General features: G+C 46.3%; 1 protein-coding gene across 6 annotated transcripts in view; it reads left to right on the forward strand.

Moving 5' to 3' along the window:
• HIVEP3 (HIVEP zinc finger 3) overlaps nucleotides 1-25,688 on the forward strand; it is a 243,092-nt gene that overhangs the window by 145,985 nt on the left and 71,419 nt on the right. For 4 of the 6 annotated variants that reach the window (XM_057397884.1, XM_057397883.1, XM_057397888.1 and 1 more), the window contains one exon: nucleotides 13,027-13,121. The exons of the other annotated variants lie outside the window; for them this stretch is intronic. The gene's annotated coding sequence lies outside the window, so the exon portion shown is untranslated. The remainder of the gene's footprint in view (nucleotides 1-13,026; nucleotides 13,122-25,688) is intronic. 6 annotated transcript variants of the gene reach the window in all.

The raw sequence follows: 25,688 nt of genomic DNA on the forward strand, positions 1-25,688 counted from the left end.
CACGTGTTTTGGAAAGCACTGGGATGTGCTGTGACTCTGTAACGGGCTGGTTTGCAGTTGCCACCCTATTGCCACAGGGGAGTAAATCTGATAAACTCCTATGGAGGCAGCACAGGCACACCGGGTTATATGAGCTGCCGAGGAGCAAGTTAAGGGTGATGAGCTGGCTGGGTGTGAGGAAGGATGGAGAGGTGATGGCTGTTCCTTGAGGGGATGATGAGTATTGTGTGGTGTTTGTGGAGCAGCTCTCCTTAGAAGAGCTCTTCACAGCAGTTATTGTTTGTACATGCGAAAGCAGCTAAGGGATTACTCCAATTTGAGATCTCTTGGCATCCCATCTGGAGTGCTGGTCTGAAAGGGGAGGTTTCTGTTGCGGGGGATGTCAGGGCTGGTAGGGGCAAGACAAAGCGTTCCTGTGCGTATTTGCACCCACCAGAAATGCGTTGGGTCTTTGCACATTTTTAAGGGAAAATGCAGTTTTGGTCATGTTTGAAAGAAAAATGCCTTCATTTTGAGGACTTGGAGTGCTTGACTTTGGAACAGAACAGTGCAAGGAGAGGTCAGGCTAGAACCCAGTGCAAAAATAGAGTTATAGATACCTGCAGAAGAATGTGAAGCTTTTCAGAGCTGGAAGTTGAGCTGGGTGTTTAACTGCCTGCCCCAAACTTGCTCGTAGCGCTCAGGTATTTCCTTCATGACTTTCTCAGGCTAAAATTAACAAAACCTAAAGATAAACCACTCTTCCCTCTTATTTCACCACTGTTTACATGAGGAAACTGGCTGGGACACAGCAGGGTGACCACTGTAGCCTGGAATAAGCGTAGGCTTCTTCTGGAAGTGAGGAGCTCTGCTGGATGCTATCCTGCAAGTGTTTCTGGCCAATGTCCTTCTGTGGAAAAGTGCGTGCCTCAGTTCCCACTTCTGTAAAATGGGGTTAAAAATACCCTCCCTCCCTCCCTCCCTCCCAGGAGCATTGCCACACTCCCTCCGCAGCAGCTTGTAAAACACCACCGAGTTCTTTCCACCACTGTGAAAAATGCTAAATAAAGGTACATTGATACTATTTTAGATAATATTCTATACTAGAATGAATGGCTACAAATACCTCTGCAAACATACTATGGTAAAGATGTGCTGTTAGGGTTCATGAGCGCTCTAGGCTGGGGAAGTGATTGCTTTTGAGCACCCATGGCCCAGCAGCCACTCAGAAAGCTGCCCAAATGGGTAAAAGAGACCCAAGACTCACCTAAGATCTTCCTCACATCATACAAGTAGAGCTGCCAGCAGCACGGGCTGGATCTTCACATCTGATAGCATCCTACGGTAATGACTCGGTGTCTAATGAGTTTACTGCTGTGGTTTGTACCATTACGAAGGTAATCCTTTTAATTCAAGGAGCATTTATTAAAGCCAAACCGTTGCTGCTTTTGCAAACCTGCTCTGAATGGCGCCGTTTGCATTCAGGCGAGTGAGGAAGGCTGAAACCATTGCTGCCAAAGTGAAGGACTTTTTCATAACCCTAAGGCAGCTCTGTGCTGAAGAAAACGCCTGCAGTGTTGGTTTTATTATGCATTATGCAGGGTTTAGGTCTTTAAAGAAGTTAAGGGAAAGTCCCAGATGAGGACTTGGTTGCCTTCTGTTCTCCATGGAATGTAGCTGCTTTTCACTCCTGCCTGTAACTCATTGCCATAGACATGGTCTGCTGCCTTTGTGTTTTGATCTATCTTCCACCTATGGGGATTTGCTGCGAAGTGAGCAAATACTTTGCGTTCGTATTTGCATTCATCAGAATTCAATCTTATTCTGAAGCCTGGAAATGGATTGCCAAAATGTTAAACCAGCAGTTAAATCTTTCTAAGTAAACAGGTGTAAAGGCAGAAATGAAGTCTGGGAATAGAACAGAAAGCCTCCAATCCCACTTCTTCTCAGCTGGAAATCTCTGCTGGCAGTCAGGGTTGTCTCTTGCTGGTCCTGGGAGCCTTCTGGTTGTGGATGTGTCAGTCATGTCAAGCACAAAACTTGTCAGGAAAGACTCTAAGCTGGACACTGGTGGCTAGTTTTTATTTGGGTTTTTTTCTTTCTGAACCCATTTTGTCCATCTTGGAGCGATACCTTCCTGAGTGAACAGTAATTTGGTCATGTGGAATCATAGCATCACAGCATGGTTTGAGTTTGAAGGGACCTTAAAGATCATCCAGTTCCAATCCCATGGGCAAGGACACCTTCCACTAGAGCAGTGGGCACTGGCACAGGGTGCCCAGAGAAGCTGTGGCTGCCCCATCCCTGGCAGTGTTCAAGGCCAGGTTGGACACAGGGGCTTGGAGCAAGCTGCTCTAGTGGAAGGGGTCCCTGCTCGTGGCAGGGGTTGGAGCTGGAGGAGCTTTAAGGTCCCTTCCAACCCAAACCAGGCTGGGATTGTATGATTCCATGTCAGTCCAGTCCCAGCAGCAGTGGAGATGGCCACAGCCTCCATCTGCCCACATACTGAGAGCAGGCTTCCCACGGCCCGAGTGGGGAGAGCAGCGTGGGAGCCCCCAGAAAACACACCCAGAGTTTCATGTGAATGGGAACTGCAGCTTTGCATGCCTCAGACCTCAGATAACTGAATGAACGTGAGTGTTGAAGCGGGGGGGTGTGATGTAGAGAAGCTCCAGTGCTTGGTACTTTCCTGCTTTTGCACCAGGTGGGTGGCAGAACTCGGATTGCCTTTCACAGGACAGGACAGAGCACCTGGAGGGGTCATTCTGTCCCCCCTTGCTGAGTAAAATGATTTGCATCTTGTACTCAAGAAAGCTGCTTTTGGAATGTGGCATTGGGATAGCCTGGTTTCCATCTCTATTCAAGGGTATGCTGGTGCGTGCCTCTGTGTAGAAGGTACCTGCCCATGTCCAACACTTAAAAAGTGATGTTTTGATTCCATCTCTGCTTGCATTTGCAGCGTGGTGGCCACTTGGTGCTCGGGCTGTCACGGGGAGGACCCGTCCCCAGTGCCAATGAGCCCGTTTGCGCTCTGGGTGTGTGCATGTGTGAGAGCAGGCGCAGGGGATGTTTTCCATTGAACGGTGTTATTTCTGGCGCTGCTGCTTTTTCTGTAATCACTGTGGAAACTGTTATGCTTGGGGGTTCATCAAGGAAACACTGTGAAGTTCTTCAAGGGAGAAATATATTAAGCAAGTGGCTGTGATACTGGTTTCATAAGGGCTCACTTTAATTGGGAACAGTGTATTTAGGAGATTTTCCTTGGCTGTGTTTCTGATGGAGTTGAGAAACAGCTGAAGTGAAATGGCAGAGAAGAGCACCCAGGATACTGGAAAAGGGGAATTTTGGTGCTTGAATTCTGGTGCTGTGTTGTATGATGGTGCTTCAGGAAAAAAAAATAACATCCGTTAGCTTTTATTATGAAGAGGAAAGAAATCTGAAGATGATCTTAGAGAAATATGAGAAGTTACAGATGAATGTATATGGTGATAGGGGGTTTTAGACCTATTTACGGGTGTCCTGCTCCATTGTGGCAACAAATGGCTCTGTTAGAGTAGATGGGCATGGCTTCACCACGTGGCTGAGGCTGGATTTGGGATAATGATGTGCCGTGGTGCCCAGATATGGGAGCATCTCCTATGCAGTATGCACAGGGTGGGAAGTGTGGTGGGAGAGCCCCTGGACCTGCTGCTGCTGGAGGAGCCACCCCCAGATAGGAGCTGCTCCACAAAGACCGGAGTTTCTGTGCCACAGCTTCGTGTGCAGTGAGGTGCAGCTGACATGCAGGGGGTATTGGGTGAGGAGAAGCTCCCCATGACCCTGCTTCAGTGAGTGCTTGAACCCAGAACCCCCCCCATGTGCTGGGCTGCACCCCCAGAGCGTGAGCAGCAGCTCAGGGAGGGGATCCTGCCCCTCTGCTGCGCTCTGGGCCCCCCCCCTGCAGTCCTGATCCAGCTCTGGGGCAGGGGGTTGGAAATGGATGGGCTTTAAGGCCCCTTCCTACCCAAACCAGGCTGGGATTGTATGATCTGGGGAGAGAGGCATACAGTCAATTACTGCAGGGAGAGGACCTTGTGCAGCTGGAGTGTGCTGTTCCCATGCCATGCAGCCTGTGCACCCCAGGCTGTTGTCATCCCATGTCCAAAGGGAGCAGTGAGGATGTTCATCCGACTGCTGCAGCTCCCCACCAGTGCTGGGCTGTCTTCTCTTCCTGTAATGTATTAGTACCAGAGTGATACGCATGGGCTGTGCTTGGCATGGCATTCCTCCCAGATAACATGACATTTCTATATGGATGTGGGGCCAACACTGTTCACGAATTGGGAAGGAGCTTCTGGGGAACTTTAAAAACTCATTTTATAGGTGCAGCACAGCGCAGACTGGTCCTGAGTGCTTGCATGAGGTTGTGGAGAACTGGCATTCTGTGCAATCATCAACTATTAACCCTCACTAAATTACAGTTTGAATGGTTGAATTTCCCCAATTCCTTCTCTGATGTAGGAATAAACCCCTTATTTCTCCTCTGTGCTTCACATACTGGGGGTATCATTATTCCTTGTCAAGGAGCTGAGCTAACCCAGTTCAGAGGTTGGATTATGCCCTTGCTGCTTCTCGAGGCACAAGGACCTGACATGCTCCATCACATCAGTTCACCTTGCTCAGCAGCCTGTCTCTGGAGGATGCAACAAGCTTTGCAACACATCTCCCATGGGATAAACTTCTGTCGTTCTGGAGGTTCCTGTTCAGTATCATTAATCACTTGTCCATAATCAGAATATCTCCATCACATACCAGAAATTGCAGGTATTGGGCAAGCTGGCTGCGTGGTCCCAGCTTCAGGGAGCTTCGCATCACAGGGAGGTAGCGCATGGACAGGAGGAAAACAAAGGGTTATTATAACAGCCAGGAGGTGAGGTGGGTTCACCAGCTTTCATGTCTGCCATATATTTTATTTGTGGTGCTTCAGAGTGCTCCTTTTCATTGGCATTTGTGGAGAGGCTGCTACCGGAAAGAGGAAGGGCGGTTTTGTCTATGCTATACATATTTGATGTTTTGCATTTTAATAATTACCTGAATAATTTACTCAAAGTCGCCTCTCACTTTATTTTGGGATCTCTGGAGGCATTCTGTTTGCTTAACACTCTGAAAGTCCTCACAGCCTTCAGCGAATGATTTATGGCTATTGATTTGTATAGCACCCAGTACGAGCTTCATGGCAGCGGTGTGCAGAAATGATGGCTCTTCCAGGACCGCTTCTCCCACCATTGAAACAGAGCCTCCTCTGATTAACAGGAGAGCAGGGAGTGAGATGGACAGATCCGTACAATTTGATGACCTCAGCAATTAATTATTTATTGAGCTTTTAATTTTGCATCCATCATTCCAGCTCTGTCTCCCCTGACTTTCCAGAGCAGTTGCACAGGGAGGTAAAGCATCAGCAGATACCTTTAGGAGGGAGGTTCGCAGCTTTGTTTAGAGCAGCCCGGAGTGCCTGTGCTAACCTCTGAGACTCGGGAGAGGAGCTAATATCTACCTTGCCCCTGGGTACTTCAGGTCTTCAGAGACCCTGAGTCTTAAGCCTTTATTTAAGAGCTGTGTTTCCCCAGTACTGCAAGCTGTTAGGCAGATGACAGTGTTAATCCATCCTGGCCCTGGAGCTGGTGTGCGTGTAAGCCTCTATTTCCTCTGGCTGTGGACAGAGAGGGGTTGCATTGTTGTATTTAGCATCTCATGTCACATGAAAACTCTGCTTTCCTTGGGTCTTGTGCCTCAGGGCTCCCAGCAGATGTCTGCAGGTATCAGGAGGGCAGTTTTTCTAAGCACACAAGCAACTGAGGATGCTTTGTCTTGCTTTTTAGCTTTCCCCCGTCTTTTTGGAAGGATTAAGGGTGGTCTCAACTAGTAGAAGGTCACTAAGGTTTGGGATAATCTGGTGCTGTCAAGCATCAGCTTTTGTGGATGTGACTGTTTCCTTCCTTGGCTGTATTGTTTTGCTCGTGGATTCGGGATCGCTGGGTCCGTGACTCAGGAGATATCTCATGATACTCATGGGATTTTCTTCTTCCTTTACTGCCCGCAGCACTTGTGGGACCTCTGCACACCTGCTCCTTTCCAGAATCTCCGGGAGAGTTGGGAGCTTGTGTGTAAGCCCCAGAACTGTGGAGTCTCCTAAACTTGTGCTTTTAGTTACTGGATTTTATTGAGGCCACTGGGAAAATGTGCAGGACAGGAGAAAAGATGGGTCTTCTGCTTCCATCCAGACCCTAGCTGAAACTCTGCAAACTATGGTGGAGTGCATGCAGCAGCAGACTGGGATTGAGAAGATCCAGTCCCTCTGCTTCATCCACTACAAGCAGTGGGTATGTCAGTCCATCCAGCTCCCTGATGCCTCCCACTGCTATGATGGGTGCAAGCCATTCATTGTTTTGGGGTAAAAAAAAGGCACAAATTATTAAGGAGCCTTCATTATGTGGACAGATCCTGCCACATGGAACATGGGATTGTTCCATGATGTGGGAAATGAAACAGCACATGAAGAGCTTTTTGTAGTAAAAGTGCTTTCCTCCCAAGTTGGACAAGTGAACTGTTGAGTCTGGTTCTTCCATCCTCCATTCCTGAAGGGATGCTGCATGACCCTTCATGAGTCCAAGCATTAAAACACAATTCATGCGCTGGGCTCACCCCACAGCCAGCTTCAGGCTGGTTCAGAGCAGGCATCAGTGCCGGGAACAGCACCGTGGGGCCCCTGCGTCAGATCACCGAACCCTCTTACCACACACTTTCTTTTCCTCTTTTGGGGCTCCAGTACGTTATTGATGAGCTGGGCTCATTTGCTCCCAAAGATCCACTTTGCAGACTGTTCCGTTCGGTGCTGAGGGGAGAAGCTGATGGGAATCGCCACCATCAAATGTTAATTAAATGCCAGGCAATAATTTGCAGCAAGTAAGTTGCGGTGCCTGCAGTACGCTGCGGACATCTGCTCACAGACCCACTGGGCCATTAGTGACTTTGAGAGCCAGGAGAAAAACACAGGTCCGCTTCCCTTGGTTTCTACTCTTTCAGTCCAGGGCAGAGAGACCGATTATGTTTAATATTTTATAGCAGTGCATTGTTGCCATCCTTCCTGTGAGTCATTTTCCCACAAGAAACGCATGTTATTTAACCCCTTTTGAGGGTTTATAGGTGGATTGTAAATCTTCTGCAGAAATGGTCTTTTATGTGCTGTGTTCATGCCACTGCATTGCTGCACAGTGCCAGGAAGCAAAAGCTGCTTGAATATTCAGCCCTCTGTAGGCTTGGAGGAAGGCATAGACATCCCAAAATCATAGACTCACAGAGTGGTTTGGGTTGGAAGGGGCCTTAAAGCTCATCCAACAGACCAAGTTGCTCCAAGCCCCTGTGTCCAACCTGGCCTTGAACACTGCCAGGGATGGGGCAGCCACAGCTTCTCTGGGCACCCTGTGCCAGCGCCTCAGCACCCTCATAGTGAAAATCACTTGGAGGTGTAGACTTAGGTTTGAAGCTCTTACCCAGGCTTCACCCCTCTTTGTGGTGGTGTTTTCCTTCATGTCTGAGGAAATGCTGCTGGAGCCCCATATGGAGAAAATGAGAATCTGCATCCTGGTAAAAGTGTTTCCAACCCAGTAGTGTGAGGTTGTTTCTCCAGCCTTGCAATGTTTCAAGTGATGAGATGACTCTTAGTGGAGGGATTTCCAAATGTTCATTCAGCTCTTCCCTTTCCCCATTTTGCCCCATCCCATGAAGGTGTATGGGCTTGTGCAGGTACCTTTGGATTCTTGCTTTTCACATGCTTGCAGTTTTGCAACCCCCAAAACATCTGCAGTGACTTCACCAAATGATATCTTGAAGCCTTTCCAGGTAACTCACTAATTGTCTTGGGGCATTCCTTGTGTTTCCTCTATGTTTCTGACCAAAGAACCTGGACCTGTGCACAATTCTATGTATTGTTATACTGATTTTCAGCAGGCCTCCTGCTATGTAACCTTATGGGTTTGAGGACAAAAATACGCGTTTCATTTAAATAACTGTAATGGAAACTTTCTATGGAAGGAAGGTACCCCAAAAAACCCCTGAAAGAACAAAGTGATCGCCTTACAGAATTGCTTCCTTTTGCTGCATTGTTTTCCATTTGCATCAGCCGTTTGCCTCCTTTGGGCTGTGCAGTTGTGGTTCTTTGGTGTGTCATCCAGCAAAAGGAGAGCAGAACTTTTGTGCACGGAAGAGAATTGCTGCTGTTATTTTCCCTCTCCCATAAGGGCAACCCCCCCCCACAAACTGAGTCTGTGCCATGAGTGGAATTGAGAAATCACAATTAGTCTTGGGTGCTGTGCTCAAGGTTACGCTTTTGTGTTGTCCTTTGGATGAAAAGGTTGAAGGAAGTGAGTGGTAGCATAGAAATTGCTCATCTGTGGGAGCTTCAAGGCCGGGGACATGAGAATACTGTGGCATTTCAGTACGTGCAGTGCGGTGATGCGCTTCGGTTGGAGCTCATCTTGTTGTAGGGTAGCTTTATCAGGCCTTACAACCCTCCGAAGATTCTGGCTCCTGCTGTGGACCTCAGTGTGAGCCCACAGACCACTGCAGGGAACTGCAGGAGGTGTCATCTCTCCCCTCGCTGCTGATGGGGTGAGAAGAGTGGTGTGATCTTTCTGGTTGCTCGCTCTTGGGAGGAGCCTGGGCATTTGTATTTTGGAGGTTGGAGAATGAAACTCTTCATTTTGCACTGATTAAGCAAAGGTTTTTATCCTACTGAGTCATTAGGACATATGTTTGGCCATCTTACTTTTTACTGAAATAACAGCCTAGAAGATGGTTTCTGCTGAGGGATGGAGGCCAGCGTTCTGCAAAGCGTTCTGTTTGCTTTCTTACACTCTTTTCTATAACTGATTACATCCTAAACTTAAGCCCCATGAACTCTTGGTTCAGTCTTAGTTCATAGCCTCGCTCCACTTCCCTTAGTTTGGCAGAGTACTTTTGCTCTGCAGAAGTGTCACTTCCCCGTATTTCTGACTCTCTTTGCTCCTCTTAATGATTTCTAAAGGCACAGGCCATGCTTTTTAACTTCTACAATACTGAAGTAAAATAAAACCAAGGAGCACCAGAAATGTGCCATGTGAATAATTTTTCTGTTATTCTTGGTACGTTGTTGATAGGGCTGTAGGAAAGATGAATGAGTAGCTGTAGAGACTGCCATAGACACTATGTCATGCTTGACAGCAGAGTTCTGTTAAGAACATTGTGTTTATAATTTGTATCCAAAACTTGGGAAAGGGGGGGGGGGGCTGCTGATTTCCTGAGGGTCTTTGAATCAAGACATCACAGTGGTGGTGATGCTGAACCTATTTGCTGCATTGTGTGGGCTGGAGAGGTGGTTTCGTACCACCTTTTTGCTGCAACTCTTGGTTTGAACTTGCTGTTCAAACCAGTTCATGCCTGATGAGTAATTGCCCAGATGAGAAAGACAAGAGCTTCTGGTCTCCTTCGTCATACAAAAAGCTGTCTAGAAGTTCATAGCTTAATTGATAGTAATCAACCTTAAGAGAATATCATAGAATCCCAGACTGGTTTGGATAGGAAAGGACTTGAAAGCTCATCCAGTTCCAACCGCCTGCATAGGCAGGGACACCTTCCACTAGAGGAGGTTGCTCAAACATGGAATATAGAGCCTGATAAAGGTCCAAAGTGCATATTTGGAGGAGAATCTAGGGAAGTTTTCTTCTCAGCTACTCGTGTCTGATTTCAGAGCACCACAGACTGCTGGACTTGTTTTTCCTTTCTATACTAGCTTATGACTTGCAGTATCTTATGCTAAAAGTGTATCTTGATCACCTCAGACCACAGCTGCTGGCTTCTGCATGGCTTCTTGCTTCCTGCCTGGGAATGTGAAAATAAATGGTGATGGTTGGTTTAGGAGAGGTTCATGGGAAACAAAGAACCAGCTTGGGGAGGTTGTCTGTTTCCCCAAAGCAAGAGATCTGTGCTAAAGGGAAGCTGCTTTCACCTGGAAGCACCAGCTCCCCATGGGTCAACAGAGGTAGCCCAGCCTGGCTGTGTGGTCAGCCCGTCATGATGTGGCTTTAGTTTAATTCCCTAGAAGATGACAAGAAAGTCCTGGTTAGGCATGATCTTAATCTTGACATTGATGTTAATTAATCCTGATTCATTGTTATATGAGTATGAGGCCAGGCAGGAAATGAGCAAAAAGCATTACTGAGAAAAAAAAGTAGCTCTGATTTCACACTTGAGGGTGTGGGGAGGGAAAGCTTTGAAGATGCTATGTTCTTGCTGCAGTATAATATATTAACTTTTTGGGGTTTGGCTCATGAAGTACTCTTTTCCCTCACCCGCAGAAGATTTGATGTAATTAAGCTCAGAAGCAATGGCTGTTTCCAGCTCTTTCCTGTCAGCAGGGTGAAATAGCACATCAGTGGTGGATCTGATTTTTCTTCTTCCTAGCGGGTAAATACCCACTACAGAAATGTAGTCCCTCAGTGCTGTTACCTCCTGAGATCGGCAGCTTTGCTGGTACCTGTTCTCAGCTGCTGAATCAAGACCCTGGATGCTTTCAGTTGCTCATTTAAATAGCTGTTTCTTATCCTGCAGGTCTGCTTGGGATGCAGCACCTAAGTCTCCCCTGTTTAAGTTTAAACCCATCACCTCTTGTCCTATTGCTACAGTCCCTGATGAAGAGCCCTTCTTCAGCATCCTTGTAGCCTCCTTCAGACACTGGAAGCTGCTCTGAGGTCTCCACACAGCTTCTCTTCTCCAGGCTGAACAGCCTCAATTTTCTTAGCCCTGTCCACAGTCATTGCAAAGGAGATGTGCCAGGTGTCACTGTGCTAGACGAGTTGTGTGATTTACAAAGTTGTTTTCAACCTGAAATGGAGATTTTTCATCTAAATGGTTTTGCAAGCTTTTATACAACAAAAAAGAAGAAGCAGCAAGGCCCCTCCCTGCCTGAAGAGGATGGCTGGAGCAGTGGGCTGCCCAGTGTAGCTGATAGTACCACCCCATAATGTAACGTCACAGGAGCAATGACCCTCCTCTGCTTTAGTGAGCACAGCTTGGCTGGGATATGAATTTGTAACCTGTGTTCAAACTGCTTTCACAGTCATTGCTTGGAGATAGAGCACACATCCTCATTGGAGAGGGCGATAACAGCTGCTTTATCTCAAGTGCCTGGACAGCTGCTTCCACCCTCCTCCCTTTTCCCTTTCAATCTGGTATTCTCTGTTCAAAATCGAGAAGGGACAGATGCCCCCCCCCCCCCCGTTAAGATTGATGTTACTTATCAACAGAAATCTGCCTCCTATTTCATAAGATGCTCCTGAACTAAATTGGAGTAAAGGCTGGAGCTTCAGTTTGTCAAAGACAGCATAAAGGAAATCTGTTGAGATGTTTATGCACCAGCAAGGGGGAAAGGCCAGCATTTACTCCCACTGGCGTTTCAGCTGCTGTGATTAGAGATGCTCTGAAGAAGCCTTGGTGGTAGAGGAGTGATACAGCAGTAATACTCTGCTAAAGCCAGGGCAGTTTTGCACTGGGTAGCATCACTGTCTGCTTCTGAAATACTCTCTTTACTGTTACTGCTTTTATTACTATTATTATTATTATCTTCCTATTGAAATGAAAATTCACTTCTGATGAAAGCATCTGTAGTACCTGTTCTAGCCCTGAGTTTTCCTAACTTGTCTGTAGCCAGGTGGCAGCCAGGGCTTGACGATGCTTCAGTGAGCCCTGCTGTGGTCTCTTGAGAGCATTGGTGAAGATTTCAGGAGGTAGCAGAGGCTGCCTGTTCACTGGGAGTGCAGAGGGAAGACTGTGCCTGGACCACGCTCTCCCTGTGCCTCTCAAAGGAAGGTGTGAGACCCTTTGCCAGCCCAGGTGAGGTGCCTGTTGCAGCCCTCGCTGTAGCATCAGCATCCTGCCAGACTGGGACAGCACCTTATTACACATCTGTTTTTGCACTCAGTGGAAATTGCTAGCAGTATTTGCTCTCACTCCTCAGCCATCACACTCCTGCCCTCCAGCCCCATCGGTATTCTGGGCAGGTTACTTCTAATGAGAAATTAGTGCTGTGAGCATTGCTGTTGCAGTCTTTCACCTGCTAATGGGGATTTTGCATGTCATGGGAAGGCAGAGTAAAACTGTTCTGAGATCCTATTATGTACTGACACAAGCAGTGAATCTGCAAATAGCTGAGTGAGACCTCTGCTGAATATACTTTAATATATCCCTAAGCAGAGATTACACCACTGGACAGGGCTTTTCTTTTATTGTGGCAGATCCTCTGTAGGCATTGACACACGACTTGGTCTCTTCAGGTCTCTTTCTTCTCCATAATCCTGACATAATAATACTCTTTCCCCTACCTGGTCTGCATAGACAGCAGTGGGGAAAGATGGGTTTGCTGTGTGGATCATGTGGTGGATGGGGCTTCAACTGTTGTAATGTACTTCTTCCCTTAGTCAGGAAACTTCCTAGTGTCTAACGTGTGTTCCCTGGTGCAGTTTAAGACTATGACATCAAGTGCTACTCTTGACAAGCCAAGAGGATAGTTTATTTGTTTCTCCTGTGACCCTGTTGATATGTTTGAAGACCATTCTGATGCCTCCCTGTTGTCTTTACTCTTTAGTCCAGATGAATGTGATTTTGTTTCACTGATTTTTCCAGGCTGTGCTTTCTCAATCTGTGATCATTCTCGCTGCCTGCACTGGGACTTTCTCCAGAGCTTTATGGAAATGTGGTGTCCGATATCAGAACTCCAGTTGTGCTACGTAAATGAGAAGTTCCTTGGTGAAAAGTTCACCTCTGTATTGCAGCGAGACGTTTGGTTTTATTGCAGTAACGTGACTGTGTTCAGCTCCTGTTCAGTTTGTGATCTGTGGTGATCCTGAGATCCTTTTCCCCCCGGAAAACCCCAACTTTGTGAGCTGATAATAATCATTTCCCTTGCCATTGGTGATTCCTGTCTTAGCACTGCTCATCCATCGTTTCTGAATTGTCTTTCTCCTTGTTTTTTTCCAGACCATTTCTACAATTTATCAAGATCATTTTGAATCCTAATCCTGGCCTCCGAAGTACTTTCAGCCTGTCCCAGCCTGGTATCAGCAGCAATTGTAGTAAGCATTCTGTGTTCCATCATTCAAATCAATCTTAAAGATACCAAATTGTGCAAGAGCTAGGACACCTTGGGCACCCCCTCAATGCGTCTTTTCCTTTGGCAGTGCACATTGTGGCAGCATCCTGCAATGATGCATTTGCCTTGCAAAAGGTACAAAAGTCAAAGCAGCTCCCTGGGATGATGAGGTTTGTGTCCAAAAGCAAGAGATTTCATCAGCCCTCTTGAAGATTTGTAGTGAGAAATTTGCTGTAGAGTCATGGAATCCCAGCCTGGTTTGGATTAGAAGGGGCCTTAAAGCTCATCCAGTTCCAACCCCTGCCGCGGGCAGGGACACCTTCTGCTAGAGCAGCTTGCTCCAAGCCCCTGTGTCCAACCTGGCCTTTATGGCAGCACCTTGCATAATTAACAGGGTGACTCTACCTTTTCTCTAGTTTGAAAGAGTAGAAGCTGTGCTTCCTTCGAAAATAGGCAACTTTTCCCCATCTATTTGTTGCAGTTTTCTTTTTGCCTTTGTTCTCAATGGAAAACCCACCTCCTGTTCACATCCTGTAGTGTCCCTTTTGCAAATACTTCTTTCACGAAGAGTGTTTGGGGCTGAGATCCAGAGGGAAGGAAAGCAAATGCAGTTTGTTTCATGCCTTACTAGCCAAGGAGGCAGTTGTGGGTGATGGTGGGGGTGTGTTGGACTTGCTGTGGATGGCAGCAAGGCTATGTCCCAGTTGATGTCTATGTCCTTTGCTTGCATTTTCACCCTCTGGCTCAAACACTGTGTTTCTGTGCCAGTGGACTATTACATAGGTTCATTTTGGTGCAGATGGCAAAAGGTGTAGTATTCCGAGATTTAGGAATTTCCATGGGGTCTGATAAATGCAGCTTTATAGACCAAGCTCATATATATAATGCAGGGGGGAGAGCCAGCTGCTGCCCACAGAGACCAAAAATACAGTGGACAGCCACTGCTTATGTCCCTGTCACTGCTGAACAAATAAGATATGGAAACAAAACCGGTGGATGGAGCCCAAAGGAAATGAGTTGCAAATGAACTCAAATGAGAATTAGTTTCTTGGTTTTCCTCTTAAAGAGGAGTGTGAAGCTGGGGTTTGTTGGTAGCTGCACCTAAAGGTATAAATGTTTTTCAGAACAGCGCTCTGTTTCAAACCTCGTCTGCTCTGTGACATTTGCTGTTTCTGGAAATTAAAGCTTAAATGGGAAAACATAACTTCTACCTGCCATTCTCCTTGGAATTCAGAGCTTTGACGGTGAATTAGGATTTCCAGCACCTCTGCCATAGGGTCAGAAATACTGTTCCCATGTTGCAGAGGGGTAAACTGAGGCACAGGGTGCCAGTATTGCGTTGGGCTCATAGAGTGAGCTGCATGAGAAATGCTACTTCTCATCCCCTCCTCTGTGACCTGTGTGTCTTTACCAAAGTTCCAAGAATTTGAGAAGAAATGAAGTGCTGTGAACAAAAACTTGCAACTTGATATTTTCAAGGACTTCAACTACATAAAACTGATTTACTTTGGAGGAAAAAGCCTTAAATATCCCTGTAGAGAGTACATAATGTGAATGATTTTGTATTTATTCATTGCATTTCACTGAGTGCATGAAATCTTTCCTGACCGTAATGGAATTGCATTTTGGATGTGCTATCTAGTATGGTGGTGTTATAAGCAGGTGCACAAAGGGAATTCTTTCTGGAGAGAAGGGAAAAAAAGCTTCTGATACCAGTAAATGATTCCTACCACTGCAATAATCCTAATCACATTAATTAGGATTAATTTAGCCATCTGGCTTTTAATTATGTGAAATAAAAGCGCATCTAAGGAGTTTTGTGTGAAATCTTGATGAGTTTTAGCAGTAGTTTTGGCTTGTTTCACATGGGGCAGTGTCTAAATCTCAGGCTGCTTGGGCTTTCAGGGAGAATTGTGTTGTATCCAGCATTTAGAGCCAGCCGTTAGTTCTCCATCTCCTCTTGCATGTTGTGTTGTCAGCAAATCCATCTCCTGTCACCTTTCCCATATTGCCCATCTGGAGTTGACCCAGCTACCCCTGTGCTGGGGGGGTTTCTTCTCACAGCTTCTTTTTTGAGGATGGTCCCAAATTTCCCCTCAGGCACAGCCTATTTCTGCTCCTGATCCTCTGGTATGGCCAAACCCCTTATCTGCAGAGCACCCTTGCCCCATCCCACACTTGGCTTTCCCTCTCTGGAGCAGTCCCTCTGTAATTTTCCACTTGAGTCCCACCAGAAGCCATATCTTTTCTCACTTGCATATGCCACTGACTTTTCCCATCACTTTTTTCCCTGTTTTTTCCCCCCTTACTGTTTTCCATTTCTGAAAAGCTGTTCTGATTTTCACTAAACAAAACTGTATGGCTTTGCATATGTCCCTGCCCATATGTATCCGCGTATAGCGAAGGTTGGAGAACAGTAGCTGTCAGAGGAGGTAATTTTCCATCAGATTCATCCCTCTATTCTCATATTTATTCCTTGAAAGCTTCAATCAAAATATTAAGATGGCTTTGAGTTTTGCAAGTCTGAAAGACCAGAAGATTTTTCCTGTGTGGATGCTATGACCATTACTCTACATCTTTATCAGTTAAATCATAGAATAGTTTGGGTAGGAAGGGACCTTCAAAGGCCACCTAGTCCAAACCCTCTGCAATGGGCAGGGACATCCTCAACTAGTTTTTCCTCACATCCAGCCTGAATCTTCCCTTTTAGTGTAAACCCATCACTCCTTATCCTTTCACAACGGGCCCTGCTAAGAAGTACCTCCCCATCTTTCCTACAGGCCCCTTTTAGGAACTGTGGAAAAGTATTTGCTCTTGGCACAGATTTCATTATCTGCAATGGTTTCTGGTGGATACCTGAGGATTGGATGTCCTCTCAAGTCCTTGTGTCAACTGGAGCCTATTTCAAGGGACAGGCACCCTATGGTGTTGGTGCAGTGATGCACCCTGCTGCCAAGGGCTGTTTTCCTTTCCTTTTCCATTACTTTGCTGGTGCAGAAGAGTGTACTGCACTGCCAGATCAGGATATGTCAAGTCTTTGCATGGTTTCAGAGCAGCAACCAAGAGTTCACATTGCATCAGCATCCGTTTCAGACCCAGGGTTGGCTATCAGAAACCAAAACCCTTTCCCAACAGCTCTTTCTTTTCACTTTTTAGGGGGAAATATGCCTTTATTTCCAAAATCTTCATTGTCTCATCCCTTTACATTCCTGTCCTTAATCCTGGTATCTCATTGAGGTGTTAAGATCCATTTTGTACTTCCCCCCCCCTCCTTTTGTTTTCAGTCTGTTCTCTTAGCTTGGTGGTGTGCAGTGATCCTGGTGCAGGGTGTGAAGTGCCTCTCCACAGAGGAGGGTGTATCGTTGCTTTTATGTCATCCTTAACCAAAGCAGAGAGGAGATGGTTTTTCACACGGTAACACGCACTCTATTTTAAGCTGCTTCTAAAAATGAAGCTGGTGTTGTGGCAGCAATGGTTTATATTTTAATTGGGGATGTTTTCTTAGGGAATGATTCATAGAGAGTTGACCTTTCCTACCTTCACCCTGGGGTGAAACAACAGAGGTGAGTTGCTGATCGTACAGAAAGGTCTACGTGGCCATGAGGACTTTTCTGATTAGCTCTATGGTCGCTGGCTTTGCCCCTAAGGCTGAAATGTCACATTAAACTCTGGACCAGTTTTTTCTTCTGGAGGTGTCTGGTAGCTAATACAGCACATTCTGTATGTGGACAGTGTCCCGAAGTGCTTTGGAGAATGGATGCATTGTCACATCAAATGAGAAATAATGACTAAGGGAAGTAATGCAGAATGAGATGGCTCCTCTGGGAAATAAAGTGGAGATTTAAAACTTGTTGCAGGTGCTCAGAGCTACAGGGAAGAAGTAGAAGAGCCAGAGATACTGGGTGAGGAGGTGGAGCAGGGCATTACAGAAGTATCTAGAGAGCAGAAGATGACTCTGCCTTCCCGCACTGTCAAAGAATATCCCAACATCTCGGGGGAAAGAGCTTCCTTGCTGGGAAGACACAAAGGAGAGCTTTTACTTAAAGTGATGACTGTACTGGTATCCTTGTGTACCACAAATGGCCAAGAACTCCTGGCCATGTGGAGATGTGCACGTCTCGCTGCTAAACAACAGGAAAGCAGATCAAAGTAATGCAAGTTGTATGATGATGTACATAAACCCACAGTCAGATCCTGTTCTCTTTGAGGTCAAAGCCCTCTTGGTGTCAGAGAATTGGGTGCTAGTCTGTAATCTTCCACCTTCTCTCCTTCTCATATGAATTTCAGAGCTCTGAACCCTCAAAACCTCATGCTTCCTAGAGCTTTCTATGGTGGCATTAACCTGCAGTACGTTGCAATGAAGTGGTGATCCTCTTGTCTTCCTGGAAGAAGTGATGAGGATCCACCACCCAATTCAAGGGAAAGATTGCAGCATAGGAAGTGGGAGGAAAATATTGCTTGCTTAAAGCATGGTTCTTTCGAATGGAAAAAGAGAAGCTTATCATGATGAAGGGAGGCAAAACAGGACGTCTGGGCTAAGCTCTGATACAGGCTTGTCTTGCAACACTTCTCCAGGATTCTGTGTTTCAGCTGTAATACAGGAACGATGCACTTCTATTTTTGTGGTGCTGTCTAGGGTTCGCTGGTGTTGCACTTGGGATCCCGGGCTAAACCAAGCTGTTAGAAATGTGTTGTTTCAAACTGGCAGTAGGGATGGGAGCAGAGGGTCACATTAGGCCTAATTCTGATTTTATTTACTGTGCATTTCAGGAATGGCTGCCTCAAAGACAGGAGTGACCCCAGTGCAGAAACAGTTAAAGAAAATCCCAATTGTTATCAAAGCAAAAGCGTGCAAGGCAGGACCTTTGCTGGGGCTGAGCAGAGGCGTATTGTTTTTACTTGCAAGGATACGGGCTTCTTAACCTGGTGTTTCCTTCATCTGTCTTCATTAAGGAAATGACAATTGGAGTGCAAATGAAATACCCCAGGGAAATAAACCCCCTTCAACTGCTGATTAGATCTGCCCAGCACTACAGTGCAGCTCTTTCAGACAAGTTTGTTCCTTGCGTTGCCCTCGGTGGTGGGAACAAGATCATCTTCAGAGCATCAAAGCCAGTGAGCGGGTGAGATAATGAAACAAGTGGGAAAAGCCCCGATCTCCCCTGTCTGTGCTGGAATGAAGAGGTTTAATTAGCTCACTGGATATGGGGGAGTGTCAGTGGTAACGTTTGTGCCCCCAGTGCTGCTTGGTCAGGGGCTGAAGCAGTGCAGGGACTGGGGGAAGTCCCATTGCTGCCGCCAAAGTGTTAATCCCAACATAAACATCCCATTCTCTTTTGGAGAGGAGTTTCTCCGTGGCAGCCTGCAGGGCCGTCGGGTAAGACACGGGATTGTGTGTTCTGGCAATGGGAAATAAACACCCTTTCATATAATGGCATTCATTGAGCATTGTGCCTGGGAACTCATTGTGACACGAGTCAGCCCGGGGCTGGGGAAGCTTCCTCCTTTTGCAGCTCACCAAAATATTTATACAGTGTCTTCTAGTAAACCAGTTCCTCCGTGCTGCTGGGGGAAGCAGCTCTGGAGCTGGTCTTAATGTCTGACCTTGCTTTGAGTCTCTCCTGAACCACGGAGTGCAGCTCAGCTCGGTTCAATGTGCCAGCCAGATGGAGCAGCTACCAAATCTGCTTCCCTCTTAGGTTTACTTTTTAAATATCTATAATAGGCCTGCAGATTTATTGTTGCTTTAAGGAACTGGAACAGAGCTTTAAAAGCAACAGCCCGCATACCCAGTCCTCCAGCTGGGCACTGGGGAGCCAAGATGCAGAGGCTGATGGTTGCGTTGTGTTGAACTTTGAGTCTTGGGTGCTCTGCACTCTGTGGTTATGAAGCCCTGTCATTGCTAACAATAAAATAATCCTTTTTTTTTCTTCTTTTTTTTCCCCTTGTTTTCAGTATTTAAGAATAACATTTAAAAAATCTTGGTGCTACAAAAAAAGAAAACCACTATGAATTTTGTCATTGGTGGATAGCCAGATGTGGGTAGTGGAATGTCAACTAGCTTGCAAAGGATAGAAGTATGCCTTTCTTATTCCCCTTTGACTTTCAGCACCGTAGTGTCTCCAGGACCAGAGAAAACAGTGATGGTTTCTGGCTCCCACAGTGTCACAGTCAGCCTCTGCAGCCCTCAAAACCAGTTGCAGCCAGCAAGTTTGTGTAAGATGTATTGGAGGCTGATTGAGAAGAGGCACGTTTCCAAGAACCCGCTGTGTTTTGGTTTGTGTAAGGTCTAAAATTTAAAATATGTTTCTCTTACCCCAAATAGATCTCAAATAGTAATTGTAGGTGGGGAATTACAACATCTATGGCTGGTTTTAGGAAGGGCCCACAAAGATGCGTTCTTGGCTCGTGATAGTCGGGGTATTTCTCATTGAAGTTTAGGCAATGAACCTTGACAAGGAAGCATAGAAAAAAGGAACAGAATCTTAGAAGAAATCAATCACTGGAACATCTTAGGTGAGCACTGCTGCTTCTACCACCATTTGTAGTCTTTAAATCAAGACTGTTTTCTGTTTTCTTGAGAGATACTGGAGCTCAAGGGCAAGTAATAAGCTTGATGTAGAAATGTCTGAGAGGTTCTGCAGCCTGTGTTTAGCAGGAGGTCAGGCTTTATCATTTATCATGCTGTCTTCTGGTCTTAACATCTGAGGATCTCTGAAGACCCTTTTAATCTTCCTGGAAATGCTTACTCTGAAATATCAAGGGCCTTGACTACAGTCTGTTTCCCTGCAATCCTGTATCTTGCAGTACCCCCCAAATGTGAGCATGAATGCTGTTTGATGTTCAGTCTCGGGCTAAGAATAGGAACTGCCAAGTCAAATGCTGGTCTAACTGCACACCAGGTCATTGGTGTTAGGATGTGGCACCACAGAATAGCCCATGGAGCCCTCAAGCCCCTGCAGGTCATAGTATTTGGTTTGTGAGCTGTGCAACAGCTCACTGTGAAAACAAACTCTTGTGCATCTATCATGCACTTCATATAGTTTTAATTTAACACTTTTGCATCCAAGCTTCAACTTCCCTCTTGTTTTAAACAATATTTTTTATTATTAGTGGTATTTCTGGGGACCCTTCTCTTAAACTCCAGTTTTGGTTGTAAGAATGCCACATCCTTTGGCTGTGAGCAGGAACAGCATCTTCCAAACTGACTTTTAGGAGAAACGGAATCAAAAAAGGCATGTTTCTGTCATTTTGGGGGTGTGGTCACATTGCTACTTGTGTGCCCAAGCATCCTCTCTCCGCAACCAAAGCGGGGCCATGTTTATGGCTTTCCTCCCCCATAATCCTGTTGTTCATGAATGAATGCAAAAGGCTCAAAGAGGAGCATTTTGCAAAGCAGAAAACCAAGGTCATAATTTCATGTTTCTCAGAAGAGGGCTTCTACCCAAATGGCCAATTAATTGCTTGGGTTCCTTCAGCTTTGGACCCTCTTGGTTTCAGGTGAGCAGGTCTGGTAGGCAGTGAGGCCTCACAAAGCCTGAAGGATGATTCAGCATCTTCCACCCCAGCTCAGGTCAGGCAATCGGTTCTACACCATTCTTGCAGCACCACCTTCTGGTGTGCAGCCCAGCACGATGGAGGAGCCATGGGTGATGCAGCAGGGGTGCCGGGAGGTGTGCAGAGAGGTGTGCAGAGAGATGCTCTTCACTTGCTGCAACCTGGAAGCAGAGAGGAGAATCTCCTGGGTAGCTCGTGGTCAGCTAAAGAGGTGGTGGAGGAGCTGGGGGGAAATCTTAGCAACCTTCATGGCGTGTTTCTCTGCAGGGTTTCTGAGCCCTCAGGGTGCTCTATGTTGCGCACCAGTAGGCAGAGTGCACAGGAGGTGTGGGACCACATCCTGTCGCCTGCAGCGGGGCACACCCCATGCGCCCAGAGCACAGGCTGCAAACAAAAGGAAGCATGCAGGGAGGATTGCTGCTCTGCAGGCTTCTGTGCAAAGCAAGGGGCGAGCAGCAGATCCCATAGCTACCTGCCCCTTCACATCAAGCCGCAGCGGAGTTCTGTCCTGCTGTGCCTCATTTGCCCGCCCCGACAATTTAATGACTTGCTCTTGCAGAAGTTGTAGTGTTATTGACTTGCAACGGGGCTGATGTGGCTGGAAGCTCATCTGGGTGTTCCCCACTATGTCAATTGGTCTATTTAAAGACAGGAACTCTTCCTCCAAACCTGGCCTCGCTGTTTCTTCCATTAACAGGTGATCTCCGCGTTCCCCTTGTTAACAAGACATGACTGGAGCTGTCCCTTCAGGGGCATGCAGAAACCTCATGCAACACCTTTTCTGAGCCTGTCCCCCACTGTTTTATACTTGTCCTGACATAACTGCCCTGTTCAGCTGCTGAGCAGATGAAAGACAGCCTCTGCTATCTGCTGCCTACAGCCAGTGAGTGGTGTCTGCAGTGACAGCAGTCATAAACCAGACCTACACCAGTAAATGGTTGGCTCCATTCCTGTCAAGGCCTGTAGCTATTCTTTTTGTTTGCCTGCGAATGCTCAGGCATAAAGCAGGAATGCTGGCCCTGTAATAGATTTCTTGTCTTTATATATATATATATCTTTTTAACCTTTCCTAAAGACGCTGGAGGCAATTCCAGACTTGCCTCATCTACAAACATTGTTTAGCAGATTGAGGGTAAGGTAGAGAGAGAAGTCTTATTATAACACCCGGTGCTTCTATAGCAGTTTTAGCAGGCAGTCCTTGGACACAGCAAAACCAGCTTGTTATGGATAATGGAGGTGGGCTTCGTGTTAAGGTAGAGGTCGTTTTGGTTTGTTTTTAGTAGCCCTGTCAAGAAAGAGTTGCTGCTTTAGTGCTGTGCTTTGTAGATGGTGTTTTGCAAAACCTGGTTGGTTCTCTGGGACATGGCAGCGGGGAGCCCATTGTGAATCCACGTGTGAGGCGTGTGAGATGTAACCAAAGCAGCTGGACAAAAATCAGGGTGTCAGGACTCTCATAAACACCTCCTATTATTTCTCACGCTGATAAGGCTTGGTCAGGAGGAGAGGTGAATGTGGGCGAGAATCCATTTAGCCAAAAGATGTTAGTTTTAAGGTTGTTTTGTTCGGTTCTTTTAAAGTAGCCACTTAATCAAACATTCCGATGTATATAGCTGGTTGTGATCTTTGACCAGAGGATTTCTTGCTTCTTTCAAACACTGAGGGGTTTTGTGCTCTCTTAGCTGTTTAGTCAGTTCATCGTCAGTGGGATTTTTTGAAGCATTCTTCCTCTTGAGGCTTTGCAAAGCAGGAGGCACACAAGTGATTTCTGGATGTAGGTTCTCTGCAGGTTTAATGGCTGTTGTTTTAACATCTTAGAAGAAAGTAACCTGCTTTTAAAGAAAAAAAAAAAACAAAATTGGAAGTGTTAATGAAAATCTTGGTCCATTTTTTCTTGCCAAATGCATTTAAATTCTTTTTAAATATCACCAAATAAACAGTTTGAAGCCTAACTAATTGCTGTTGAGCCCTAAGCGTTAAGCAGAAGGAATATGATCTCAGAGTTCCTGCATGACTATGCACAAGGATAGATCCAACTTTTTTGCTAGGGGTGTGGGACCATGCTTTGAAAAACATTTATTTGCCTGGAAATCTTTCGTATTCAACCTCCATATCATTGCTTTAATGCCATTCCAACTCAAAACCCTGATGAGCTCAGTTGTGAAGTGCCAAAAGATATTTTAGAAGTGTCTCTGCTCAGCAGTGTGAGCTCATTTCCATTTAAACAGAAGTTCACACTTTATTTCATTAGAATCATCGTAATAAAGGTACACATAATTGGCTGATTCTTAATTCATTAGCTATTAGAAACAAATTCCAGAAGTCTGTTAGGGTTAGAAAGTTGAGCTTTGCGCCACTGAAGTGGTCTTGTTCTCCTGATCTATATTAAGGTGTCATTTTGCTTCTGGCTTTGATATGTTAGGAATTCATCTGGTTGGTGGATACGATAGCAGCATATATCACTGTAGCGATGGGACAAGGGGTGATGGGCTTAAATTTAAGGGAAGTTCAGATTAGAGATGAGGAAGAAGTTCTTCCCTGTGAGGGTGGTGAGGCCCTCATTTGCCCAAAGAACTGGTGAATGCTCCATCCCTGGCAGTGTTCAAGGACAGGCTGGACAGAGCCTTGGGTGACATGGTCTAGTGTGAGGCACTACAGTCCATTGGAAGCAGTAGATGCCAGAGTGAATATTCAGTCTCACTGCAGCCCTGTGCAGCAGTCGGGGATGGGGAATTTTTGATTGATACTTTAATCCAATGGGATTTAGAGAAGTGGAGACGAGACTCTCTGGTGCGGAGGGTGATCCTGTCTGGGGTGATGAAGATGTGGAAAACCCTGCTCTGGGTTTTCTCTCATTCCCTAAGTGAGTGCCAGTGCTGTGGATTCCCGAGGAACAGGTTTATGAGGGGAAAAACCAGACTAGATGGACACAGAGCCCATGGGGTCCCTGTGTAAATATTTGCATTCATCTACAAGAACAATCTGTTAATAAGAGGCCAATCACCTGGAAATTAACCAAAACACATTCTGGTTCTCATTAAATGCTGCTTCGTTTCACTGGCATAAGGTATATTTTTGTATGTGCATACAAGGGAGTTTTGTAAAGCTTGTGATGACAAGGAAGCAAACACTGCCCAGACGATTCTTTTCTTCCTACAAAGCTGACAACATTCCCTCCAAACTCAGCCATGGCTTTTCTTTCTTTCCTCTAAAACAAATGCAGATCTTGATTTAAAATGAGTTCTGTGGTTTTTGTGACTTGCTTGGCCTCTACGGGCAGTCTGAGAGCTTGAAAATGGGACATCTCCCTCTGAACCCCCATGCTTTTGGTGTGAGGAACACCAGGGTCTTCCAACAATGACATGTCTTCACACCCTTCGTAGCTGCTTGCACAGAGCTATGCAGCTTGTCATTTGGACTCGGGGATGCTCAGATCTGTGTGTGTGTGCACAGACATCTGCAGGATAGATATTATACTTTCAAAGTGAGGTCTGGGGGCACGTTGCTGGGGAGGAGGAACTGTACGAGCTGCACCATCTCTAGCAGCTGGTTCTGCTTCCATCTGCCCAGCTCAGTGCAGGGTGTTTCAGCAGCTCCACGTTGGCTTGAGGAAACATTGACTTTGGGAAATGTTGTGTGAATGATACTGCCTCTTGCACCAGTTCCCCTGCCACATAAGGAAAACACAGCAAAGTCTTTATCGAGGAAGCTCCTCAGGATGAGGGTGGCATTGGGGACACGCAGGTGCTTGCTCCGTGTGTGTGATCTGCTCTTTTCCCCACCATTTCAGTTACATGACATAATAGAAATGACTTTCAGTATATGGTCCCAGTGAGTCAAGACTGTTTCTGTAAGTAGGAGATTGCCAGCCTGGTGATAGGATCAGAAACGCTGGTTTTGCTTGTCGGGAATAAAGGGACCATTTTCTCCTCTTTCTGTCTGTCTTTTCATTGAGGGTAGGAAAAACCCCATTGTCTTTGGTCCTGAATCAGTGAGGGAGGTTTTCCTTTTGGAAATATTTTCACTGAGGTTCCATGGGTTTTTTCACTGTCACTTTCAAGATCTCTTCTTTGTATTTGGCTAAATAAGATACAGACTGGCATAATACAGTGTTGTTCATTGCTGTTGTGTTCAGAAAATAACACACTACTTAGGAAGATCTGATGTATTTTTGTTTTTCTCATCAGGGGCTGTGCTCAGATGCAATAATTTCCCCATCTGCATCCTGCTTTTGCATCATCCTAACTCAGAGAATTAATGATAGCAGCCTTCCAGTATCAGAGGGGGGCCTATAAGGATGCTGCGGAGGGACTCTTCATTAGGGACTGTAGTGATAGGACAAGGGGTAACGGGTTCAAACTGAAACAGGGGAAGTTTAGATTGGATATAAGGAGGAAATTCTTTCCTGTTAGGGTGGTGAGGCATTGGAATGGGTTGCCCAGGGAGGTTGTGAATGCTCCATCCCTGGCAGTGTTCAAGGCCAGGTTGGACAGAGCCTTGGGTGGCATGGTTTAGTGTGAGGTGTCCCTGCCCATGGCAGGGGGGTTGGAACGTGATGATCATAAGGTCCTTTCCAACCCTAACTATTCTGTGATTCTATGTATTTGTATTTCTTTAGTATCTTCTACCCTTAGAGCACTTAGGAGCTTGGTTAACTCAGTGCATCACTTCCAGTGCTGGAATACCATGGATGGAGAGAGGGCAGCTGGGTGAGAGCATGCAGCAGCCTTGCACAGTACCACAGGGCAGGCAGCAGAGGAAAACCTCCTGTCCAGCAGTGTGGGAATTTCAGGCTGTGGTTGCCCAGAAGGGCTTATGGGATCCTTAATGATCGGTCCTCGGATTTCAGTCACAAACTGCCATCAACCTCCCAGCCTGGGGGCTGTGGCGTAGCTGCTCCTCGCGGTTAGGGCAGCCTGGATTTCCCTGCGGACCTCCTAGCGAAATACCAACGTCCTCCAGATCCTGATGTAGCCAGTGAGAGCTGGTGAGGTGA

Source organism: Pezoporus wallicus, unplaced genomic scaffold (assembly GCF_028554395.1).
Source record: "Pezoporus wallicus isolate ANWC-B61680 ecotype Strahan unplaced genomic scaffold, APGP_CSIRO_Pwel_v1 contig_10769, whole genome shotgun sequence".
In the NCBI taxonomy this organism is placed as follows: Eukaryota; Metazoa; Chordata; class Aves; order Psittaciformes; family Psittacidae; genus Pezoporus; species Pezoporus wallicus.